General features: G+C 38.1%; 2 protein-coding genes across 5 annotated transcripts in view; one reads left to right on the top strand and one right to left on the bottom strand.

Moving 5' to 3' along the window:
* The window catches only part of LOC139153560 (signal transducer and activator of transcription 5B), a 68648-nt gene extending 55555 nt beyond the window's left edge, over positions 1 to 13093 (bottom strand). Inside the window, exon 1 of one of the 3 annotated variants that reach the window (XM_070727652.1) lies at positions 13006 to 13093. The gene's annotated coding sequence lies outside the window, so the exon portion shown is untranslated. Of the gene's footprint in view, positions 1 to 10454; positions 10512 to 12597; positions 12688 to 13005 lie in introns of those variants that run through there. The other 2 variants (XM_070727651.1, XM_070727653.1) reach the window with 2 other exon arrangements.
* The window catches only part of ATP6V0A1 (ATPase H+ transporting V0 subunit a1), a 512121-nt gene that overhangs the window by 242914 nt on the left and 244700 nt on the right, over positions 1 to 24507 (top strand). The window lies entirely within an intron of this gene.

Raw genomic sequence — 24507 nt, 5'->3', positions numbered from 1 at the left:
ACTCAGAAATTTATAAAACTGAGCTACTCCTTGGCCTCAATGAATTAATTGTCTCATTAATATATCTACGCAGTTCATAGATCGAAATAGCTCTTACTTTCAAGAAAAACAAAACTCACCTAAAATTATCAAACAATGTTTAGTTTTTAGAAATATGCAACAGCTCTACTTCAGGAATTATGAAGAGCAAGGAAAAGGGGTGAAAATATATCAAACCTGTGACATGATATTCTATTTTAAAAAATCAGAAGAGGGTGAACATAGCAATAAATAGCACCAGAAAATGCATCAGCAGCCTTTGAGATATGCTAAGATTAGAACAAAAATCTTTTTAAAAAGACCTGGAGATCAATGGGAAAAAAGGGAAGAAGAAGCCCTAAAATAGATTAATGTGAATGATATGAAATGTAGATCAGGTGAGAGGGTGGGGGGGAGAAGAACTGGCAATGAGGTAAGAGGAAAAATGAAGGGGAGTGGGCTAAAAACAAAGGAAGGAAGTTACATACCATTAAGATGCTAGCGAGATAGCACATATACACAGACGCACGCATAGGCACACACAGACTGAAAGGTGAGAAAGCTGATTAAAACAACAACAAAAAATGTTAAAGGATCCTAAAGATAAAAATGGGAGCTGCATGCAGAAATTTAAGATTTTGGGATACTTGGCTCTGAACATATCTTTCAACACAATGCCAAAAGACAACAAAAATCAGCCACGAATAACAAAATACTAATACAAATTTTAAAATTATGTCAAAAGATAATACTGTACTGAGAAACAGATTAAAAAAACCTATCCCCTTATATGATCCTTTGCTCTGGTAAATGACTGTTAATTTATCTCATAATAATGATGTATCATATAGTTAAAAAGGTAAATATAAATATAATTTTTCAGATTGATACCAAGGAACTACTGACATATATTGCTACTCCATTGTATTGTACTCCATATTGAAGAAAGGTAGATCATGATCAGTCATGGGCTCCTATGGGTACGGTCAGGTATGCAGAACTGGTAGAAAATTTTTAATTTTTTTTCTTTTTTCCCCTTCTGGGCTATGGGTAGAACACTGTTACCTTCCCACCAAAGATGGTTCCTATTTTTCTAATTGTTTTTTTTACATGCTTTCGAACTGCTAGGTTGCCAGAAGATGGGACAAGTAATGGGAGCTCACTAGCTCAAATCCCTAGTTCCGTGGTACTAAGGTTTCGAACCACCAAACTGATCTTTCTGATCAACAAGCTCAGTGCCTAAGCTACTAAGCCACCACTTACTTACTTTCTTTCTTTCTTTCTTTCTTTCTTTCTTTCTTTCTTTCTTTCTTTCTTTCTTTCTTTCTTTCATGTATGCCGCCCTTTAATAACATTATTTGAAACTAAAAAAGGAATAATTGGACCAAATAGATTATGAATCACTGGATTAAATTGATGATCATAACTACATAACAAAATGGATGCCCACACAACTTTATCAAAAAGTTCCTTACTTTTTTTTTGTCAATCTACCACACAACCAACATAAACTATGAAAAAATAATACTGCCGCACAGAAAAAACTTCTCAGAAGCAATTAACTATTACTGCCATTGTATCTTTGTAGCAAACAAACCAACTAAATCCCTCTAAATGATCTTGAATACACAAAACGACCTAATAGCCATAATAGAAGAAAAAACAGGAGCCATGTATAATGATTGTAACATCCGATACACTAGACAAATAGACAGAAGACTAGCAGAGTACATCCGCAAGCACTAATAATTTTATAACATGTGGACAGTCTTAATCATTGCTTCAACTGGGAAACCATGAGAATCCTAAACTAAGCCAAATTGAAAAGTGATACGGAATTTCAGGAAGCTTGGCACTTAAACAAATCAACAATCAATTGGCACATAGAACCAATTCTACATGGGGTTACCTTTGAAGAATGTTCAGAGTCTGAAGATAGTACAGAATGCAGCTGCGCAAGCAATCATGGGCCTTTTGAGGCATGTCCATGGCTCTACAGCACTCCGTGAGCTGCATTGGCTACCAATTAGTCTCTGATCACAATTCAAAATGTTGGTTATGATCTATAAAGCCCTACATGGCATGAGGTAAGATTATTTACAGGATTGTCTTCTGCCTCACACATCCCAGTGGCCGGTCAAGTCCTGAAGAATTGGCATTCTCCAGGTCCTGTCAGCCAGACAATGTCATCTGGCAGGACCTAGGGGAAGAGCCTTCTCTGTGGTGGCCCCAGCCCTCTGGAATGAGCTCCCCTCAGAGATCCATACTGCCCCCACTCTCCATGCTTTCTGGAAACATTTAAAGAGCCACCTCTGCCAGCAGGCCTGGGGCCATTGACGTTTTAACATCTTGCCCCACCCAATGAATGAACGTTTGATCGATGATGTATGAATCTATTGTTAACTTTTAATTATGGGGATTTTAACCTGTAAATTTTGTTGTGAACCACCCTGAGTCTCAGGAAAAGGTGCCATAGAAATCAATCAATCAATCAATCAATCAATCAATCAATCAATCAATCAATCAAACAAACAAACAAACAAACAAACAAACAAACAAACAAACAATATGCTCACACATTCAAAAGAGACAATAAAAAAGCTAAAAATGATACAAAAAGGCCGGAACATCTCCTCACTTATAATCAAAATCCAGATAATCAGGGATTAATACCAGGATTAACACCAGACAAACAATCGAGCAGAAAATAATGCCCTAATTAAGGAACTACCAAGGAGAAAACAACTGCCCATCAACAATGACAGATCAAGCTATTGTATAGAGCAAACTCACTTTCTAGCACTGAAGATGTTACTTAGTCTGAAAAACAAATGTCTACAGGCAAGCAATCAGACCCAGAAAGCACCAAAGGAGGACACTTGCTTTCAGCAAGACTTGCACTTATATCTTTGTGGCTACTGCAGTGTGTTCTACAATATACTCATACCGTATTTCTATCTCTTCTCTTGGACTAGGAAAACAAGTTGTCCTGCTACTTTAGCAAAGTAGCAGAAAGCTTTGGCTCTGCATTTTCAAATGCCTCTTCCTTCACCAATAATGTACCAAGCCAACAAAATTCAAATGGAATGATCTAGCTGGCTGTGCACATGAAACATGAGAACAACTAAGAGAACATTTGGATGACTCAGAATCTCTACAGATTTTTAGCTATACAGTTTGGGATGAACACCTTTAAATGTTGTAGGAGTAGGAATGGATTTCAGTGGAAAAAATTGCAGAATGCAGGAACCAAAAGCACAACTCAGGTGACCTGGAAGACACAGATAAATCTCCAAGTACTTCAACAACCCTCTAAAATCAGGGTGGGCAATTAATTTTGCCATGGGGCCATATGAGAAATTGGGATGTTTTAGAGGGCCGTATTAATATAATTAACTCAGTTCTAATCAATACTGTATATTATTGGGTAGAACTGAGTTAATTCTATTATAAATTATAATTATATAATATATTATATTATATATATTATATATATATAATTATATGTTATATTATAATTATAAATTACAGTGTTCCCTCGATTTTCGCGGGTTCAAACTTCGCGAAAAGTCTATACCAATATTTTTCAAAAATATTAATTAAAAAAATACTTCAAGGGTTTTTTTCCCTATACCACGGTTTTTCCCACCTGATGACGTCATATGTCATCGCCAAACTTTCATCTGCCTTTAATAAATATTTTTTTAATAAACTTTAATAAATAAACATGGTAAGTAATAATCTAAATAGTTGCTAAGGGAATGGGAAATTGCAATTTAGGGGTTTAAAGTGTTAAGGAATGGCTTGTGATACTGTTCATAGCCAAAAATAGTGTATTTACTTCCACATCTCTACTTCACGGAAATTCGACTTTCGCGGGCAGTCTCGGAACGCATCCCCCATGAAAAGCGAGGGAACACTGTAATTGCCCACTCCTTCCTTCCTTGTTCCCTCCATTTCTCCTTCCTTCCTTCCTTCCTTCCTTCCAACCGCCGCGGGCCGGTCACAGCCAGCGGGTGGGCCGCATCCAGCCCATGGGCCGCCCTTTGCCCAGGTCTGCTCTAAAAGGATGCAAATTAATAGCTGTCTGCAAGGAATATAAATCCTTCCATTGCCCACTATCCTGTCAGAGCTGAAGAAGCTTCTTGAATGAGAAGAAAAACATCTTCAAAAGAAAAAACAAAGATATCCAATTGCCCCCTGAAAAAGCACTTTTTCAACAACCACGATCTGGATGACTGCGAATCTCTATAGACTTACAAGCTAAGGAGAATATTTTTAAATAAAAGGAGCTGGGGAACCTAGCCAAGCCAAGCCTTTACTTTTCCAAGAAATGGTTTTTTTAGTACTTTACCTTTTAACACCATCCAAATAGCAGGCTACTTTGCACATTATTTCAATCCTTCTTAATTTATATATTGGCTCATAATTCCACCACCACATAATTGGCAGAAATTGTTTAAAAAGAAAAAAATGTGCAAGAGTAGCAATAATGTATAATTATTCACAGCAGTTCTTGCTGAAAAATAATGAATTAGAATGCCTTTTAAAACAGGACACTCACTATCCAATTATGCTTGTGTATGTATTTTTATGTTTTTTTAATAAAAAAATTGCACATTTGGCTTGGCTGCTGGTTTATTATTTCATTCCTTCAAAGGAAAAGGAAAAGAATATACATTATTCCAGCTTGCAAACCCACATATTACACAATATCTTGAGTTATTGCATAATGAAGTAATGGTTACAAATATTTACCCAATACAGATAGACAACCATTTGTCATATGTGTTGATATAAATGAAAGCCAGCCTGATACCTTACTCAATACTGTGTGCTAACTTGCCATAAAGACTGAGACCTTATCAAAATTGTCACTCATTTGTAATCAATAATTGTGCAATATAGTCTGATTTATCTTTTCCCCTTTATGAGAGTCTGTTTTATTTTCTGTAAAAGAAAACGGACATTAATTTTAGCAGTAGAAGCATCATCATTTGGACCCTGTATAAAATGTGTGAAGATGATAGGGACATTGTACAGGAAAAGTTCTTCCATAGCAACATCTTGAAATCTCCTAGGAGTTGTCATCTTTTAAGAACAGGCCAGGATCTTGATTTTTTTCCAATTTTTCCATTTGTTTTTATTTTTACAATTAGTTTTAAGAACCGAATTCCTCCTGCTATCAACTTTATACTATGTCACTATGTCAATTTTTAAACTGTAAATAACAGACCTGAGTATAGAGATTATAATGATAAAGTTAAACATAAGGTGGTTTATTTTTTCATTATGTAGCTCTTATTCTGACAAACATAATTGCATCGGCACTAGTTTATCTCTTGGGTATATGTATGTAAACTTCACCAGAGTTACAACAATAAAAAAGGACTGGAGAAAGTACATAATTTGCTCCTGCATTTAACAATAAATTGTTATAATTTCCCTAATATTTAAAATGTCTTTTAAGTATGTAACTAAAAGTACAATTTATTGTTTAATGATTGAAATATGTATTGGGAATATATTGAACATAAACTAGAATGGGAAAAGGGGAGTTTATTTTGAGTAAGTGCATACTGAACAGCCTAATAGTTGCTAAAACTATTCTTATATGTTTACATTTTATCTTCTGCCCTTTTCATATTTGATTTTATAATGTATATTTGCCATCATCAACTACAGTATTAGCTATTAGGGCTACACAATGCTTCAGGGCTAGTTTTAGACAGATGTTTTGGATTATGTAGGACCACTACGGCAGTACTTTTCTGCAATCTTTTTAAAACAGCCATCTTTTCCCAAGAAAAGGAATAGCTGCTTTAAGAAGCTGCAGGTAGATGATGTCTTTGCATCTTCATACTCTCCAGAGTACAATTTGTATTTTCTAGGAATTACATTAGTATATAATATAGATGTTATATACATTTATGAAATATATATGGCATTTATTTTATATTGTAATGTAATTTAATGATAAATTATCATTGTAATGAATATAACAAACAAGTAAAAATGTAGAAACTAAGAAATAGAAAAAAGATTTTTTTTTAAATCATAACAGAGTAAGTTTCACAGATCACACTCAACAAAATAAACTACATTATGACTTACTCCAGTGTGTATTACTGCACAGTTAGAGGCACATTCGTAGTAATCTGCCCCAAGTCTACGGAGAGGGGCGGCATACAAATGTAATAAATAGATAGATAGATAGATAGATAGATAGATAGATAGATAGATAGATAGATAGATAGATAGATAAGCAAATAAATAAACAAGCAAATAAACAAATAAGCAAATAAGCAAATAAACAAATAAACAAGTAAACAAATAAACAAATAAACACATAAACAAATAAACACATAAACAAATAAATAAATAAATAAACAAATAAATAAATAAATAAACACAAACACATAAACAAATAAACAAACACATAAACACATAAACAAATAAACAAACAACAGCCACTCTTGCTGGTGTTGCTAAATTTCTCTGGTTGTCACTCACTAAATTAGTTCCTGTATTCATCCACTCTTTTAACTCAGGATCAGCAAATGTGTAAAGGTGTGGCCAAGAAATGTGGTTAAAACTGAATCCTAATCTGCCACAATTTTTTGTGTGATCAGATTTGTCTCATACTCTAAAATGGGATTCTCCAGAGCAAAACAGGAACATAGAACAATCCATCAATATGTTTACATCCTTTGCCAAAAATTATATTACAGTTAAACTATCAGATAATCAAAAGGGTAAAGATAACATTGTTTTTCAGAATAGCTGAAAATTAGACACTGCATTGAAGTGGTGGTGAAGACCAAAACCCACACAAAAAAGACCCCAAACAACTTACTCTTACCAAAAGCAGATCATGTCACAACAACCTGATTGACATTTTTTTTAGCTATGTTACTATGTTAGTATTTGGACTAAGGTGGTGCTATAGATTTGGATTTAGCAAATCATTTGATACATTTCCACATCATGAATTCATTGTACAAGTTAGGGCTTAACCACTGGGTGTTTCTGTGGATAGGAAGTTGGCTCATGGATAGATCTCAGTGTACGATTGTTACTGGGGCACTGTGTGAGCAAAGACCAGTTACAAAAGGTGTACGTATCACAAGGTTCAATCCTGGGCCCTATTCTACTTAATGTATTTGTAAGTGATATAACAGAAGGATTGCTAGGTAAGACTTTTGTTGATGACACAAAGTTCTGTAATAATAAAGGTGTCTGATATTCCTGGAAATATTTATAACATGGAAAATGATTTAGCACTGCTGGAAAGTTGGTCAAGATAGAGAAACTGCAGTTCAGTGTTTCTAAGTATAAGATCATACACTTGGTGAAAAAGAATCCTCAACACAGTATCAGGGGTATAGTGTTAGACAGAACAACAAAAGGATTTAGTTGTGCTCATACCAGATGGCTGCAAAAAGAGCAAACAGTGTGGCCAGGCATCTGCAAAGGCAAACAAAATCATGGGATGGATCACCAGAGCAGTGTTTCCCAACCTAGGCAACTTGAAGATATCTGGACTTCAACTCCCAGAATTCCCCAGCCAGCATTTGCTGGCTGGAGAAATCTGGGAGTTGAAGTCTAAATATCTTCAAGTTGCCAATGTTGGGAAACACTGCACTAGAGGAAAAAGCAGCAGGAAAAAGGAGGTCCTAATCCTGCTATATAGGGCTTTAATGAGACCCAATTTGAATGCTGTGTCCTGTTCTGGAGACTTCACTTAAAAAAAGATATCAATTAAGATTGAGGAAGTCCAGAGATGGGCAACAAAAATGGTCCAAATATGAGAGACAAAATATATTAGGAGAAATTGGAGGAACTCAAGGGGAAAGGGGTGGGGTAATAATTTTATCCCAAAACATTTCTGTGGTCATGTAGCCAGCATAATTATATATCAAGGTACATTGAACACTGTTAGCTTCCTACCAAGGTGGTATATGTTTGTATACTTGCACTTGCATACTAATACTTAGCCAATGTTATAATATGGCATAAAGCAAATTTGAGCAATATTTCCAAGCAATTGTTAGGTAATAATGTCTGTCTATGTGTCATACCCTAAACCTTAGGTCTTGATCAAGGAAAATTGTTACTTCCTTTATGCTATATAAATTGCAGAGTTTTATCATGGAAGTGGGGAACAAAATAAATGACCCAAGTGGACATTTACATTGATTATATGGGACAGGCAAAGTTGGCTCTTCTATGACATGTGGACTTCAACTCCCAGAATTCCTGAGCTAGCATGGATTGGCTCAGGAATTCTGGGAGTTGAAGTTCACAAATCATAGAAAAGCCCACTTTGCTTACCTCTGATTATACAGCAAAAGGATAAGCGATAAGGACATATACTGCACTGACTGACATTGAATTAATTGTGTGGGCTAAAGCCCACTTCCTATGCTTATAAAAAGAATGCATTCAGAAATCCAAAGAACACTTTGCAAAAGAAATAAAAAGGAAAATACACATATTTATATAAGGGAACAGTATTTGTAAATTATTCACTTATGAACAGTGGAATCAACTTACCAACAAATGATTTTATCTAAGAGCAGCTGCTTGAAGTGTGTTATAGATTGAAATGTACCTCAATAATTGCCAACATATGTGAACAGAAAATCTATTTTTATTCAATATTTGTATTCAAAAACTTCAGCCATAAAGCACTGATATACCATCAAAATACCCACTATTGTAATAGGCAGAAGAAAGAAGGAAGAAAGGAAGCATGTCAACTATTGTTTTAGATTTTCCAGTATCTGAAAAATGAGGCATGAAAGTATTTTCAGTGTTGATAGATACATCCAGTGGTGGGCTCCTACAGGTACGGTCAGGTACGCAGTACCAGTAGCAAAAGTCTGGTCAGGTACAAATACATTAGCGGTAGCAATATTTTGATTTTTTTTCTTTCTTTCTTTTTTTTCCTTCTGTGCTCTGGGTATATTTTTCCTATCACAGTAAATGAGGTTCGATGTGTATAATTTTAGAAGAGCACTCTCTCTCTCTCTCCTCTCTCTCTCTCTCTCTCTCTCTCTCTCTGTGTGTGTGTGTGTGTACATATGCTTTATATAGTAGATAATCAAAGGTGGGCTACTGCTCGGATGGGGGGGAACGCAGTGGAGTAGTGAAAATGGAGCTCCACCCCAGAACAACCAATTTGCACTGGAAGATATTGAAACAAAATGCATAAGCCACACCCACAGTGTGGTAGTAAAAATTTTGGTAGCCCATCACTGGATACATCCATTTATTTTATCCATGATGCTGAGAGTGATTTGATACTAAATCTATATCTATTTTCAGTCCATAGTCTTTAGGTTGGGAATGACTTAAAATTTCATACTTCATTGCTGAAACCTCTGGTATAATTTTTTAGATTTTCTTTGTTCCCTATAATTGGTCTCACAAAGAGTTCCAAAGAATTTGAAAGCTTCCCATTTTTATTTCTTTCTAAATGTCCAATTACATTTAATTTTTTTTTTAAAAAAAAACAGGAAGCTAAACCTACTAAAAAGGAAATAATCACCCTTTAGCATTTTATTTATGTGCCATAAAGTATTTGGATCTAACAAAAGTGCCAATAGGATGATAGAAATTGTCTTGGAGGGCTAGTCAGATTTCCAATAATTTGGATTTGTGACTGACTATGCTCAGTCTGGTAACCATTTTATTAATAGGCAAGTATTCAATGGTGGCCATTTTATATAACACAACCAGTTATAATTCCAAATATGTCCCAGACCCAGAGCTGCCCCGAGACTGCGGAGAGGGGCGGCATACAAATCTAAATAATAATAATAATAATAATAATAATAATAATAATAATAATAATAATAATAATAATAATTTGCCTTTCCTTGCCAGAGACTGCCCAAATAACATTTGTTCTCACCTAAAATTACCTCAGACATTGCAATATAATATGAAAACTCTTAAAAATAAAATAATAAATAAGACCTCAAAGATATTAACACTGGATCACTTCCCACAGTATTTTTGGGCCTTTAAAGATGAATGCTCTATAGCTAGATATAGATATGGAGATAGAAATAGATATAGATGAAGACATAGACATGTCTGTTTTAGAATATCGCTATATATTTACTAAATGGGAAAAATTGTTTTCCCCCCCTCTAAAACAATGCTAATCACTGTTAAAACTTGTCTAAGTGGGGATAAAATAAAAAACAAAGTAACCATATGAAATTATAGAAATTAAAATACATATAGATCTTACAGTGCGAAAATAATAAAAAAAATAAGAGAAACAAAGCATCAATAAATTTTAGTTAAAGCTTGTATTAGCAAAGTGTATAAAATAGATAATTAGGCTATCTTTCCTTGTTTTCAACCCCATTAAAAATGTAAGAGCTTGCTATAAGTCCTTACATGTTCTTAGATCTACATACCCAAAGAATTGGGATTCCTCCATTTTGACAACTCCATGGATCATATCTGTATGCTCCCTTCTATGCAAAAGACCTTGGCAGGCCAGATGAATGTGGCCCTATTTATGAAAGTGGACGTCTGTCACGTGGACTTTTTGAATCAGACAATACATTTTATTTGTTTAGGCTTTCAAAATAGTTAATTATCTAACTATTATCTGATAACTTTGACTCTTAGGATGGACCAGAATAAACTATCTGTAAATACTGTTTGGAAAGCAGTGTATAAATCTTTTAAAATAAACTATATGAGAAAAAATAGACAAAAATTGCAAATGGTTTTGTGAAAATAAATCTTGTAGGAACACTGGAAAAGTTATTATTTATTTCATTATTATTTCAGTTTAGGTTTTAAAAGCAGATGTTTTTTTTAAAAATGTATAAGGTGCTTAGTGTTGTCTCACTTCATGAGATGAGTGACACATAAACTTGATAAATAAATAAAAATAATTAAGAAAGTTTATGGAGGTTCACAGGCATCCAGGTCATGGTTGTCCCAAAGGTGCTTTTTCAACAGCCAAATGGACTTTTGGGTTTTTTCTTTGAAGACATTTCCCTTCCCATCCAAAAAGCTTCTTCAGTTTGAAGAAGTTTCTTGGATGACAAACGGAACATGTTCAAAGAAAAACCAAAAAGTCCAGATGCATCTTGAAAAAGCACCTTCAGTTGTAACATTGTTGTACAAAGTTGTAACATTGTTCAGTAGAGGCCACATCTTTCACAATCACAGTGAAAAGAAATACAGCACTGTCAAAACCTAAGTGCAACTACTTTAACTTAACAAACAGCAAAGAATTTCAGGGGCTAAATTTGAGAATTTGAGAAAGAATTCTTGCTTTTTTAATTATCTATCAAAAGCCACCAAAAAAGGCAGATATCAAGCCTTAGACGGGCAGTAGAGAAGGCCCATCCCTTAACACTTGCCCAAATGACACTGCTTTGAAATTGAAACTGAACATAACAACTTGGGGAAGAGAGGGGAGGGGGAATCTACATGCAGATTTATTGCTTCTGGAACTGAAACGTAAACATTCCCTTTCTCAAGCATACATATTCTGTTTACAGCTCAACAGGGAAAACAAGACAACAAAAAATAAAACCAGCTAAAGTAACAAACCCTGCAATCTTCAGCCAACCTAAGATTTAAAAAGTTCATCAGCCCAAGAATTTATCTTGAGCAAGGGTTGTATAGCAACCTATTTTCAGTGCAAAAACAAAATAGTAGTTTTGAGCTGATGTAATTTAGCTCTGATAGATGGGGTTGCCTCTACAGACCAGCTAAAACAATACAAGGCAGCCCAATCCATTTGGGCCATCAAATCCAGCATTATGCCCATGGTATATTTTTAAAAACACCATGGAAATTTCTCACTGCCTGCAGTTGGGGGCCCAATAGCTTTTTCCTTCTCTCTTCGGAAAGAGGGCGCTGAGTGTGGGTTTGTAGGCGGAACACTGAAAGCACCTTGCCCCCAAATCGCCCTAGGCTAGCGTCACTTCATTAGAAAGTGATTCGTCGATTTGATAAACAACATTTTTCTTGTAGCGCTGGTGGCATGTTAGACCCTTACATGTAGAGTCAGAGATACACAGCTGCTTTGTGAAAACTGCACCCCGTTAATTCTCAAATAACTTCCACAAGAAAACAGGACAACCTTATCTTGTTCACAGCACTCGCAAGGGGTTCAAGCACCCTGCACGTGTCACTTAGTGGCAAGTATTTACCACTATTTGCGTATACACAAAGGGAGCCAATCACGTTAAGATTACAGCCATACGTATCTTAGTGACACACACATACAAGGAAACACGGGTTAGCCGCGCGCCCGCGCGCGCGGGTTAACTGTTCCCAGGTAAACATAAAGCGCTTCGCACGTGCCTACACTAAAATATTACTATTGGGCTAAACGGCCTTTTCGGATTCGGCTCATAAAGGGGCATGCACATCTTTTAATTTATTGAGGGGGAAGGAATGAAATATACACCCGTCTCCTTCGCAGGATATTTGGTTTCCACTACATGCAAGCGGCATGGTGTCCCGGGCGCGGCGCGGGTATGTTTTTCGTCGCCCTTTTCACTTCCTGCACCCACAACTCCGGTCTCTTACCTGGGCCGGCACGGCCCAGCCCGGTTCCGCAGTCAGGGTCCTCCTTTCTTTCCGGGCCTCGCTCCGTCCCACAGCCCTGCCCCCGTCACAGCCTTGGTTCCAGCCACAGCCCTTCCTGCCTCCGCGACCCGCCTCCCTCCCTCTCTCTCCCACGACCAGACCCGCCTCCGTTGCCGCCCGAAAGCGGCGGCCGGTATGACTAGCCGAAGCTCCCCCAGTCGCAGCCTCTGCTGTGCTTCATACAGATAGAGAAGTGGTGGGAGTCTCTAGACGTTTGCAAGCAACCGCCCGCCGCCCGCTTTCCCTTCTTTAAGGAGCGCTGCGTGTGCCAACCTCACCCCGACCGAGAGGCACAACTTCCCCATCAGCCCCTCTCCAAAGCGCGCCAGCCCAACTCGCACACTATACCTTTGGCCCACAAAGAGTGCATCGACCGCGCACACACGCACTTCCCCGTCCGGAACCGTACACTCTCACATTCACTTTTGAGGCAGAGAGGGCCCCACCTCCAACCCAATGAACGTACTTTCTTTCAGCCTCAGGAGTCTCTGACTACAGCCCGCGGTACTGTCACAAATTCTTTCCTCTTCGGAATTGGCGTAATACGGCACGCTTAGCCCGGTGGGTTTTTTGAAGGGCTGTGCACTGCGTTAGAACCCTTTATTAGTTTTAAGTTGTTTCGTTTTGTTTTTGGTCTTGGTTTTGGCTGTTTACCTCGATCGGATTTAGAAAATGGGCCACTTCAATAAGCAAGTCAGCATTACACAGCACTATATGAGCCCAGTCTTACACGCTTATACTTTTAAATTTTTTCCCCTTTGTGCTGCTGCTGTTTGGAGTAGTCTTTCTCATCCAACGCTTTCATGGGGTACGTAAATTATGGGGGCGGGGGCAGGAACATGGCCTCATTTTAGTCTCTGGTTTCCTCAACACACAATTAGCATTACCATTGCTAAACACAACCCAGTTTTCTGAATTCACATGCTGTAACCTACTGAGCAGGTACTGAATCTCATGGTATAAAGCTGTGTTCGGACCACCACATGCTAAGGCATAGACACACAAACCACACCAGAAGAAAGATCTAGCTTTTAATCTGTACTTTTCTTGTTCTATATCTTTCCCTTGAAAGACCTTCCCAAAACTAATTGGTTCATGGAAATCTTTGACACAAAAATCTTGCTATGCGTAGACAGCCTGTATCTTATAGTGAAACATGTAATGACATGAGCATGTCTTTTGTTTGCAAAATTGCTTCTAGGCAAATAATTCTTAACAGATTTGGGGCAGTATTCAGCCTTCTTTCTTAACAGTTTTCCATTGTGTTAGCAATATTGTTTGTATTAAAGTACAATAACGGCTTGAACATATGAACAAGCTAATGAGGAAGATTTGTGTCCCCTAGCTACATTAGAATCCTTTGTGTAAAATAGGAAAATTGGAATAAATATTTTGTGAGAAATAATGTTGGTCTTCCCTGTAGCAAGTGGAAAACAGAGTTCTTGAAGTTATTCAGTAATAACAGTAGTAATATTAGTAAACTGTAGTACAGTGCTAGTAAAAGAAAACATGTGACAGGTTTTATATAACAACCCTAATTCAGCCATATTTTATCCTTTCACATTATGTGCTTATATAAACGTACAATGTAGCAGTCAATAAAGAGCATCATTGATCAAACAGTTTATGAATTTATGAAACAGTTCTAATAAAGTAAAGTAGCCAATAACTAGAGAGGAAGAAGCTTGTAAATGCACATTCTGGGGACACGAACAGACAATCTGAAGGAGCTTCCACAAATAGATAATCTGTTTAAAAATCTGTTTCCAAATATCCAGTGAACTAAAAAGAAGAATCTTGGAATTAAACTTAATGAAGTTTTAAGTAATTATTTAAATTAATAGAGTTCGCCTATTGATATGAATTAGGAAGGTGATGTAATGAAATGGTATGTGGGAATGACCTTGAGAGACAAGAGGAAAGCTGCAAACGAGACAACTGTCAGACAAGCAGTAACTGAGTCTGCAGAAGGAATTTTAACATGCCAAACATTTCAGAAGGGACCCTCTCTGGTTTCTTGGAAAGTAAAAGTGAAAGGCAAAAAAAATGTACACTTGCAAAATTCTGGTAACATAGTCTTACAAGAAAACTAAAGCTAATATGTTTGTATGCATGTTTGGTTTTACAATAAGGGGTTTTTAGTTGTTTTAGTACTGTATTGGATTTACATGCTGTTTTTTATTGTTGTTGTTAGCTGCCCCGAGTATACGGAGAGAGGCGGCATATAAATAAATAAATAAATAAATAAATAAATAAATAAATAAATACATACATACATACATACATACATACATACATACATACATACATACATATTTCTGGTTCTGCTTCTTCTGATATCCATCTTGCAAGTCTGAAAATCTCTTCTGGACTATTTGTTATGCTCACATTCCATATGCACATTCAGCTGCTGCTTGACTGACCATTGTCTAGATCCGGGATGGAGAACCTATGGCACACAGGTCAGAGGTGGCACACAGGTCAGAGGTGGCACACAGGGCCTTCTTTGATGGCACAGAGCCATTGCCCCAGTTCAGTTCCACCACAGATACATGCATACCTCCCACTGACCAGCTGGTCCTTGGGTCTCTGCTGCACATAAAGATACTTCACCAGAAGAGCCCTTCACTCCTTCACTCAAAACAGAATACCCTACGAGACTAGACTTTCAATCCTGGGCCTAGAAAGCTTAGAACTAAGACACCTTAAACAAGATCTAAGTATTGCCCACAAGATCATATGCTGCAACGTCCTGCCTGTTGGTGACTACTTCAGCTTCAACCACAACAACACAAGAGCACACAACAGAATTAAACATAATATTAACCGCTCCAAACTTGACTGTAAAAAATATGACTTCAGTAACCGAGTTGTCGAAGCGTGGAACTAATTACCGGACTCCATAGTGTCATCGCCAAACCCCCAACACTTTGCCCTTAGATTATCCATGGTTGACTTATCCAGATTCCTAAGAGGTCAGTAAGGGTCGAGTACAAGTGAACTACAGTGCCTTCCGTCCCCTGTCCTGTTGCTCTCCTATATCTCCTATACCTTTCTTCTATTCCTATATCTCTTCTTCTATTCTTTCATTGATACATTCTATTCCTATATCTTCTTTTCTATTCTTTCTTAGATATATTTTACTATGAATATCTCCTCTATAACCTTCATCATGTATTTTACTATGTGTATATATATATATATATATATATCCACTAAAACCCTCATTGTGTATTGGACAAAATAAATAAATAAAATAAATATCCAAGGGGCAGGACATCTACGGTGTGTGTGTGTGTGTTGATTATACATGCGCAGGATGGGCAGGCCATGTGAGCAGGAGAAGGTTACACATGCATACATGGGGGGGGGGGTTAGTGCATGCACGGGGAATTTGCATTTTGGAGGTTCCGGTATGCGCTTATGCTTTAGGTTTTTTTAATATATATATAAATTTTTATTGATTTTTTGAAATTTTTACAAAAAGAAAAAAACATAAATTCAAAAACATGAATGTGTATGCGCTTATGCTTTAGGAACTTGGACTGGAAAAGGTCTTGGTTGTAGCCTGATTTCCAAGGTCGTCCGTATATACCATGACACTTGCTATACCTTCTTGTTTTGGACTTAATTCATCTTTTTCCTCTTGTCACTTTGGGAACAGATGTGACCTATTTCTGTCAACATCATCTTCCTTACTCTCTACAGCACTTCACAAGAAGGGGCTTCAGGTTCAATCACTCTGCTTCTGATCACAGCAAAGGGAGGAGAATCACTTCAATGCCATGTCTCCCATTTCTAATTAGAATATTTGGGCCAGAAGGATATAATGGATGATGCTAAAAACCACTTAGATCAAGATTTAATTGCTTCTGCCAGTAGCTTCCATTTTTATTAATTTTGTTTCTTCCTCTTGTTATTTCAGCTTTTGATCTCTGATTACTTTCAATTGGTCAATCATTGTTGTGTTAAGACACTGATAAAAACATTCCAGCTACTTTTACAGTGTGTACTGAGGTGAAAGTAGAGCATTTCCTAAAGCTTATATTAAGTAATACCACTAAGTGACAACAGTTTTTCTCTTCACTGCATCATTGCAAATAATATTACTTTTTACAAGAGGGATCACCTTCTGCCACATAAATCCAAGCGGCCGGTTAGGTTCCACAGAGTTGGCCTTCTCCTGGTTCCGTCGACTAGACGATGTTGTCTGGCGGGGCCTGAGGTAAGAGCCTTCTCTATGGTGGCCCCAGCCCTTTGGAATCAGCTCCCTCCAGAGATTCACACTGCCCCCACCCTCCTCACCTTTCTCAAGAGTCTTAAGACTCACTTGTGTCTCCAGGCATGGGGCAATTATATTAGCCCCACTGGCTACCAAATATGATGTGTGGTTGTGACTGAGTTTGTTGACTGTTTTTTTAATATAGTGGGATCTTAGCTTATAGTTTTAATTAATTAGATTTGTGTACACATTGTTTTATATTATACCCTGTGAGCCACCTCAAGTCTCTGGAGAAGGGCGGCATACAAGTCTAATAAATAATAAATAAATAAATAAATAAATAATAATAAATAAACAAATAAATAAATAATATGGTTTAGACTGAGCTCTTTACGTGTTGATGTCAATTGCTGATATCTCTATAGCCGTGATGGCGAATTTATGGCACACCTGCCAGAAGTGACACGCAGAGCCCACTGCGTGTCACTTCTGGCAGGTGGCAGGTGCGAACGATGAAACAGAAGCTCACGAAAGAATAAGATCTCACCTCTTGCTGCGCTCCACTGCTCGTGCCGGGATGCCCTCCCTACTGCCAGCCAGTTGGTCTTTGCGTCTCTGCTGTGCATGTAAGCATGTCTGGTCATGTGTGAGTTTGCACAGTCTGCACATGTATGCACATGTATGTGCATGCAGGCATTTGCACACATGCACACATTTCAGTTTGGGCATGTGTGTGCACGCTCAGTTTGGCACTCCATGTCTAAAAGGTTCATCATCACTGCTCTATAGGATGTTCATCTCAATATAGCTCCATAAATGAGTGGAAGTAATTTTATCAGTGCAAATATGGTGCAAAACCAGAAGCTGCACTATGATATGAGAGGAAGCATAACCTGGGCTTACAGACTGGTACAACCAGTTTCATAACTTCTACCTGTCCTGGTAACCTCATATGGTGTTAACTACTAGCATGACTATTCCTGCTTCTATCACAAAGGAACCAGGGGAAGCTTTTGTCCTGATCCCATACAAAGTTCTTGTTTGGAGTGCCTATAGCATGTTTTCTTCTGAACCATTCTTTTTCTCAAAATATATTTACTTTGTTCGATAAAAGGCTCTCATATAAAAAAAACAACATCATATATAGATAGTCCTCACTTTCTGATATTTTCCAGTGACCATTAGGAATTATGGCAATGTTGAAAAGGGTGATTTACAGCCAATCCTTGAAATTGTGGCCATCATAACATGTCTGCAGTCCTGTAATCACCAGGTGAGCATTTGGCAACAGTGCACAATTATGAGCGTTGCCGTATCCCATGATCACATGAATTACCATGTTTGCAATCTTCACTTTACAAACCAATCTTCACTGGTTTCCTAATAGCAAAGTCAATGAGACAGCCAGCAGAAAGCTGCAAGTTGCAATTATTTGACATTGCATTTAACAACTGGAGGTGATTAGTATTAGAACAATTTTCACAAAACTATCAGGGTGGCTTCAAAACTTGTCTCCATACACATGTATTTGCATAAGCTTTGTGCTTCACTGGTGGTCCAGCAGGAGTCTTTTTGTGCATACAAATGTATAGACAACTGGAGAAAAATGTCAATCTTCAAAAGAATGTGGCTATTTTAATAGAAAAAAAAGTGTTTGTTTGCTTGTTGTAAAGTGACTCTTGAATGTTTAACATGGCTCTCTTAGGTATTATTCATGATAAGCAGTGGTATAATTATTTTAATCTCCAAGATTAAAAAATAACAAGGCTGTTTCACTCTGGTACCACTGTCACATTACCTAAAGATTGGCCTATAATTTTGGCTCAATCCCTGAAACATGGAGGAAAGCTGCATTTTGGATGTTGCTTTGAAAAGAAATGGAAATACAGAGGGCCTGGTATTGGGTAATCTTTTCAATTCAAGTAACATAGATGTTTAATATATTTAAATGATGCTGGTATGAGATGTGATAATAGATTATGTTCCTTTCTATGAAGCTCAATAGAAAGTCTAAGAAAAAAGCAAAATTGTTTTTATTTTCCATCTATGATATGAATCACACCTTAACCATTACTCTAACATTTTTAAGAGTTACTAGGTAACCCATGTGCTCTTTTCCTTTTCCCAGTTGTGAATGCAGAGTTATGAGGAAAAAGATATACTACTGGTTTTAGTACTTTTTCATTATGTGTTGTTCCACATTGTTTACATGTTCTGTGATAAACTAATATCCCATTCTTTCATTTGTTTGTTGATGTGTCATATTTCTAACACACACACATCATCTTCCTCATTGGACCTCATTGATTATCCTTAATTCATTAGGGTCATGATTAAAGTCATAGTTCCCTCTAAGCTGAGCAGTGAGCAATCGCTCACCTAAAAATCATCATCAACTCAGAGTTTTTCAAACCTGCCCAGAAGCCGAGTGGGAAAGAGTGAGAGGGAAGGAGAGAGAGAGGAAGAGAGGAAGAGAGAGAAACAGATAGAAAAAAGAGAGGAAGGAAAAGAGAAAGAAAAAGAATGGGAGTAAGGAAGAGAGAAAGAAAATCAAAATCTAGTTTGAAACTAGCTCAACTATTTAAGTGGCATTTTGATATTGATAGAGTTGCCCTATTATGAGCTCACTGTTATCGACACAGTACAGTATTTTATTTTGAAATTTTCTGAGGCAAAACAGGGTGGGTTTTTTATTTGTTTGTTTGTTTGTTTATTTATTTATTTATTTATTTATTTATTATTTCTGTGCCGCCCAGTCCCGAAGGGACTGCCGCTCAGACACTATACTTTTCCGCCCACCCCCCCAAAAAATTAGAGGGAACACTGATTAAAGTTGAGGTTTAACTCAACTAAGAGGCAGCAGGTAGGAAAGATTGAGATTCTTCCATCTTTCTTTCACACTTTCTTTAAAACAAGTTTCTTCCAGAGTTAGAGAATGTAGTATACAGTGATCCCTCTATTATCGCGAGGGTTCCGTTCCAAGACCCCTCGCGATAATCGATTTTTTGCGATGTAGGGTTGCGGAAGTAAAAACACCATCTGCGCATGCGCGCCCTTTTTTTCTATGGCCGCGCATGCGTAGATGGTGGAGTTTGCGTTCCCCACCGCCCACGCAAAGGGGAAACCCCGATTCGGCTCCTCGCTGCTGCTGCGCTACCGAGCAGATCAGCTGCTGGGCGGCCGAAGGAACCTTCCCTGGGACTTCCCCCTCTTGCTGGCGGGCGGGCGAGCGGCGGGCATCAGCGAGGAGCCGTGGTTTCCCCTTTGCGTGGGCGGCCGGGAAGACCCAGGTTGGGGGTTCGGGGGGGTGCTAGGAAGCCCCCCAGGCTGGCTGCGACCTTTTAAAAAAGCCGCGCGGCTTCCCAGCTGAGTCCTGAAGCCAAACGCGGAAGTTCGCCTTTGGCGTTTGGCTTCAGGACTCAGCTGGGAAGCCGCGCGGCTGTTTTAAAAGGTCGCAGCCGGCCTGGGGGGCTTCCCAGCACCCCCCTGAACCCGGGTTGGGGGTTCGGGGGGGTGCTGGGAAGCCCCCCAGGCCGACCTTTTAAAACAGCCGCACCGCTTCCAAGCTGACTCCCGAAGCCAAACGCGGAAGTGGGTTTTTTTAAATTATTTTTTTTAAAAAAATCGCGATATAGCGTTTCGCGAAGATCGAGATCGCGAAACTCGAGGGATCACTGTAATAACTTTGCAATTTAAAAAGTTGCGTGGTAGGATGATTTATATCATTCCGTCTTCAACTTATAAGAACAAGGAGTCCTTCCAAGAAAGAAAGTGCTCGCCCATAAAAGCAACTAACAGATAAATCATCTGTAGAACTCTTCTCTGTCAGACCCATCAAAAGTAACTGTTGACCAGTATGCAAATCAAATTAGTAATATAATGGGAAACTAGTCTAGCGATAAACAGTATAATAATTAGAAATGGAAACTAAATCTTAATGCTTTCTAAATGCAGTTGATTCTGGATTATGAAAATCACACCTAGCATGTCTCCGTGACATCAGTTGTCTGCTTTACCTCTCTGTGATAATAACAATAATTGCAGGATTTAATCTCAGCCAAGGTTCCTGAGATATCATTTTTCCACTTTTAGTGCTTATATACAGCAGAGAAAAAATATGTAACTTTGTAAACATCTCTCAATATTGATAACATTTTTATTGCTAACTACTTCAAGACTGGTAACAATTAAATCAAGTCATTTGAAGTTTTAAAACAACACCCAAATCCATAAAAACTATTGTGCTATATAATTATCAATTCACTCTGGCATTTACATTCTTAAAGCTATACAACAGGGGTCCCCAACCACCGGGCCACGGACCAGTACCGGGCCGCGGGGCATGTTGCACCGGTCTGTGGAGTCAGCAGCTGCCAGTCCTCCTGCCGCCGCCCCCTCCCTCCAGTGCTTCATCTCCCGCTGGGAAAGAGGCCTCGGGAGGCAGGTTCTGCCAGCCACAGGGCGATGGACGGGACAGAGGGGCGGGAAGGACCGGGAGGCTCAAGCCTCTTTTGGCTTCTGCCGTGGCACGCCTTTGCGTTTTTGGCTGGGGGGGGGGAGGCAGGAGGGCCGGCCTGACCCCCTCCCTCCAGCGCTTCACCTGCCGCTGGGCAAGAGGGTTTGGGAGGCAGGTTCTGCCGGCCACAGGGCGATGGCGGAAAAGAGGGGCGGGAAGGACCAGCACCCCCATGCTTAATCCAGCCCCAAACCACACCCCTTTCCGCCCCCACCGGGCCATAGAAAAATTGCCTTGCTGAAACTGGTCCCTGGTGGAAAAAACGTTGGGGACCACTGCTATACAAGTCTGTCTTATCTGCTCTCCTAAAAGCCATTGGGATAGGTTCCATTTTCTCACCATCTGGTATTTACAGGCAGCACCCTTCATCTATATTGGGAAAGCAAAGGAAAGGTTTTATACCAGGACTCAACTTCTTAGCAGATACTGTGCATCAAGGCTTTGGTTCCAGCTTTTTATTTTAAAAAAATGTACAACTAACATGTCTATTTATGAATGATTATGGGAGCCATAATTGGGAGTCTTCACTTATTCAGGCAATTTCTTATGGGACTCCAGGCAGATTGGTTGGTTTGTGTAATATAAGGAAATTAATATCAGTAATAAGAAGTAAATTTTATATTAAACTGTCCAGATGTCATAGCAAGAAGAAAAGCAGATACTTTCCCCTCAAATGTGAACCGCTCCCTGCTTTCCACAAAGGATGATGTTAAATTCAGAAATGTCCAGGTTTATTAATGCAGCTTAATTAGAATGGAATGAAATGGAATGGAATAGAATAGAATAGAATAGAATTCTTTATTGGCCAAGTATGATTGGACACACAAGGAATTTGTCTTGGTGCATAAGCTCTCGGTGTACATAAAAGAACAGTTCATCAAGAATTATAAAGTACAATACTTAATGATAGTCTGGGTACAAATAAGCAAATCATATTAGGAAATCAGTATAAATTGTAAGCATACAAGCAACAAAGTTACAGTCATACAGTCATTAATGGGGGGAGATGGATGATGGGAACGATGAGAAGATTAATAGTAGTGCAGACTTAATAAATACTTTGACAATGTTGCAGGAATTATTTGTTTAGCAGAGTGATGGTGTTCAGGAAAAATGTTCTTGTGTTTGTTGTTTTGGTGTGCAGTGCTCTATAGTTTTGTTTTGAGGGCATGAGTTGAAACAGTCTGTGTCCAGGATGTGAGGGGTCTGTAAATATTTTCACAGCCCTCTTTTGACTCATGTAGGTCCTCAGTGGAAGGCAGGTTGGTAGTAATTTTGATTACATAAAGTTAATCGCAAAACTCCAGTACTTTTTAAATCCTGTAACTCATTTATTTCTCATTGAAAAACCCTCCATTAAAAAATTAGTAAACTGAAAAAATATTTGATAAAATGCTTTGATTTTATATTAAAAGGATAAATGTATATAAATTATCTTTTAATTATCTTTAACATATGAATAATTTTTTTCAAACAATATAATTGTTGACACTCAAGCCCCCTTTAAAATAAAAGTATGACATTGGTTTTCATTTTTCCCCTAGCTACCAACAAAAGAAGATTGTCAGTTCTCTTTTTCAAAACGTGTGGCACAATCAAAGATAGTAAAAATAATTTTTAAGAAAAGAAAATATCTCCCCAAAACTCTGATATAACTAGCAGAATTGCAAATAAAATTTCTTAAATTATTGAGATATAGACTGAATTCTCATGTATGCTGTACTCTTCAATAATGGTGACCTAAATCTACCTCTTATTAAACGGTCTCTTAACGAATATACAACAGAACCTATACATTCAATGCTATACCATGCTGTAACTAATCTAGGACTGGATCAACTAGTAACTGACAACACTAGACTCAATAACTGCCTTGATCTCATTTTCTGCAACAGTTCAAATTCAACTTATGGATTTAAAATAAAAGAATACTTTTCCAACAGTGATCACAGCATGATAGACTTTTGTCTCAATATACACCCTTACAAAAATCATCATAATATTTGTTTGTTTGTTTGTTCATTTTGTCCAATACAAATTGAAAGTTAAAGAAAATAAAAACATGTAGAGGAAATAGGGAAAGAATAGAAGAAAAGATATGAGAATAGAATACGTCAATGAAGAGTAGAGGAAAGGATATATGAATGGGAGAAAAGATATATAAAATATAGGAGAGACAATTGGACAGGGGACGGAAGGCACACTAGTGCACTTATGCTCGCCCCTTACTGACCTCTAAGGAATCTGGTGAGGTCAATCATGGATAGTCTAAGGAAAAAATGTTAGGGGTTGGGGTTTGCCACCAAGGAGTCCGGTAATGAGTTCCATGCTTCAACAACTTGATTGTTAAAGTCATAATTTTTACAGTCAAGTTTGGAGTGATTGATATTAAGTTTGAACCTGTTGGGTGCTCTTGTTTTATTGCGGTTGAAGCTGAAGTAGTCGTTGACAGGCAGGATGTTGCAGCATATGATCTTGTGGGCATTACTTAGATCATGTTTAAGGCGTCGTAGTTCTAAACTTTCTAGACCCAAGATTGTAAGTCTACTTTCGTAGGGTATTCTGTTTCAAGTGATGGAGTGAAGGGCTCTTCTGGTGAAGTATTGTTGGACATTTTCGAGGGTGTTGATGTCCGAATGCGGTGTGGGTTCCAGACAGATGAGCTGTATTCGAGGATGGGTCTGGTGAAAGTTTTGTAAGCTCTGGTGAGTAGTGTGAGATTGCCAGAGTAGAAGCTACATAGGGTCAGGTTGACAATCCTTTTTGGCGATATTGTTGCAGTGGGCTTTGGCACTTAAGTCATTTGATATTAGTATCCCAAGGTCTTTTACTGAGTGGAGGTTGTTTGTGAGATTTTGTTTATTTAGTTTGTATACGAGGTTCGGATTCTTTTTGCCAATGTGGAGAACAGAGCATTTGCTAGATGATATTTGAAGTTGCCAAGTGTTAGACCAATCTGAGACGAAGTCAAGGTCTTTTTGGAGAATAGCTGTGTTGTCTGTGGTATTGAAGAGTTTTACATCGTCGGCGAAAAGAACACAGTTGCTTGTGATATGATTGCAGAGGTCATATAGAATGAAAAGTGTAGGTCCTGGTACACTGCCTTGGGGGA

Source organism: Erythrolamprus reginae, chromosome Z (genome assembly GCF_031021105.1).
Source record: "Erythrolamprus reginae isolate rEryReg1 chromosome Z, rEryReg1.hap1, whole genome shotgun sequence".
Taxonomy (NCBI): Eukaryota; Metazoa; Chordata; class Lepidosauria; order Squamata; family Dipsadidae; genus Erythrolamprus; species Erythrolamprus reginae.
This window is presented reverse-complemented; position numbering and strand designations above follow the sequence as displayed.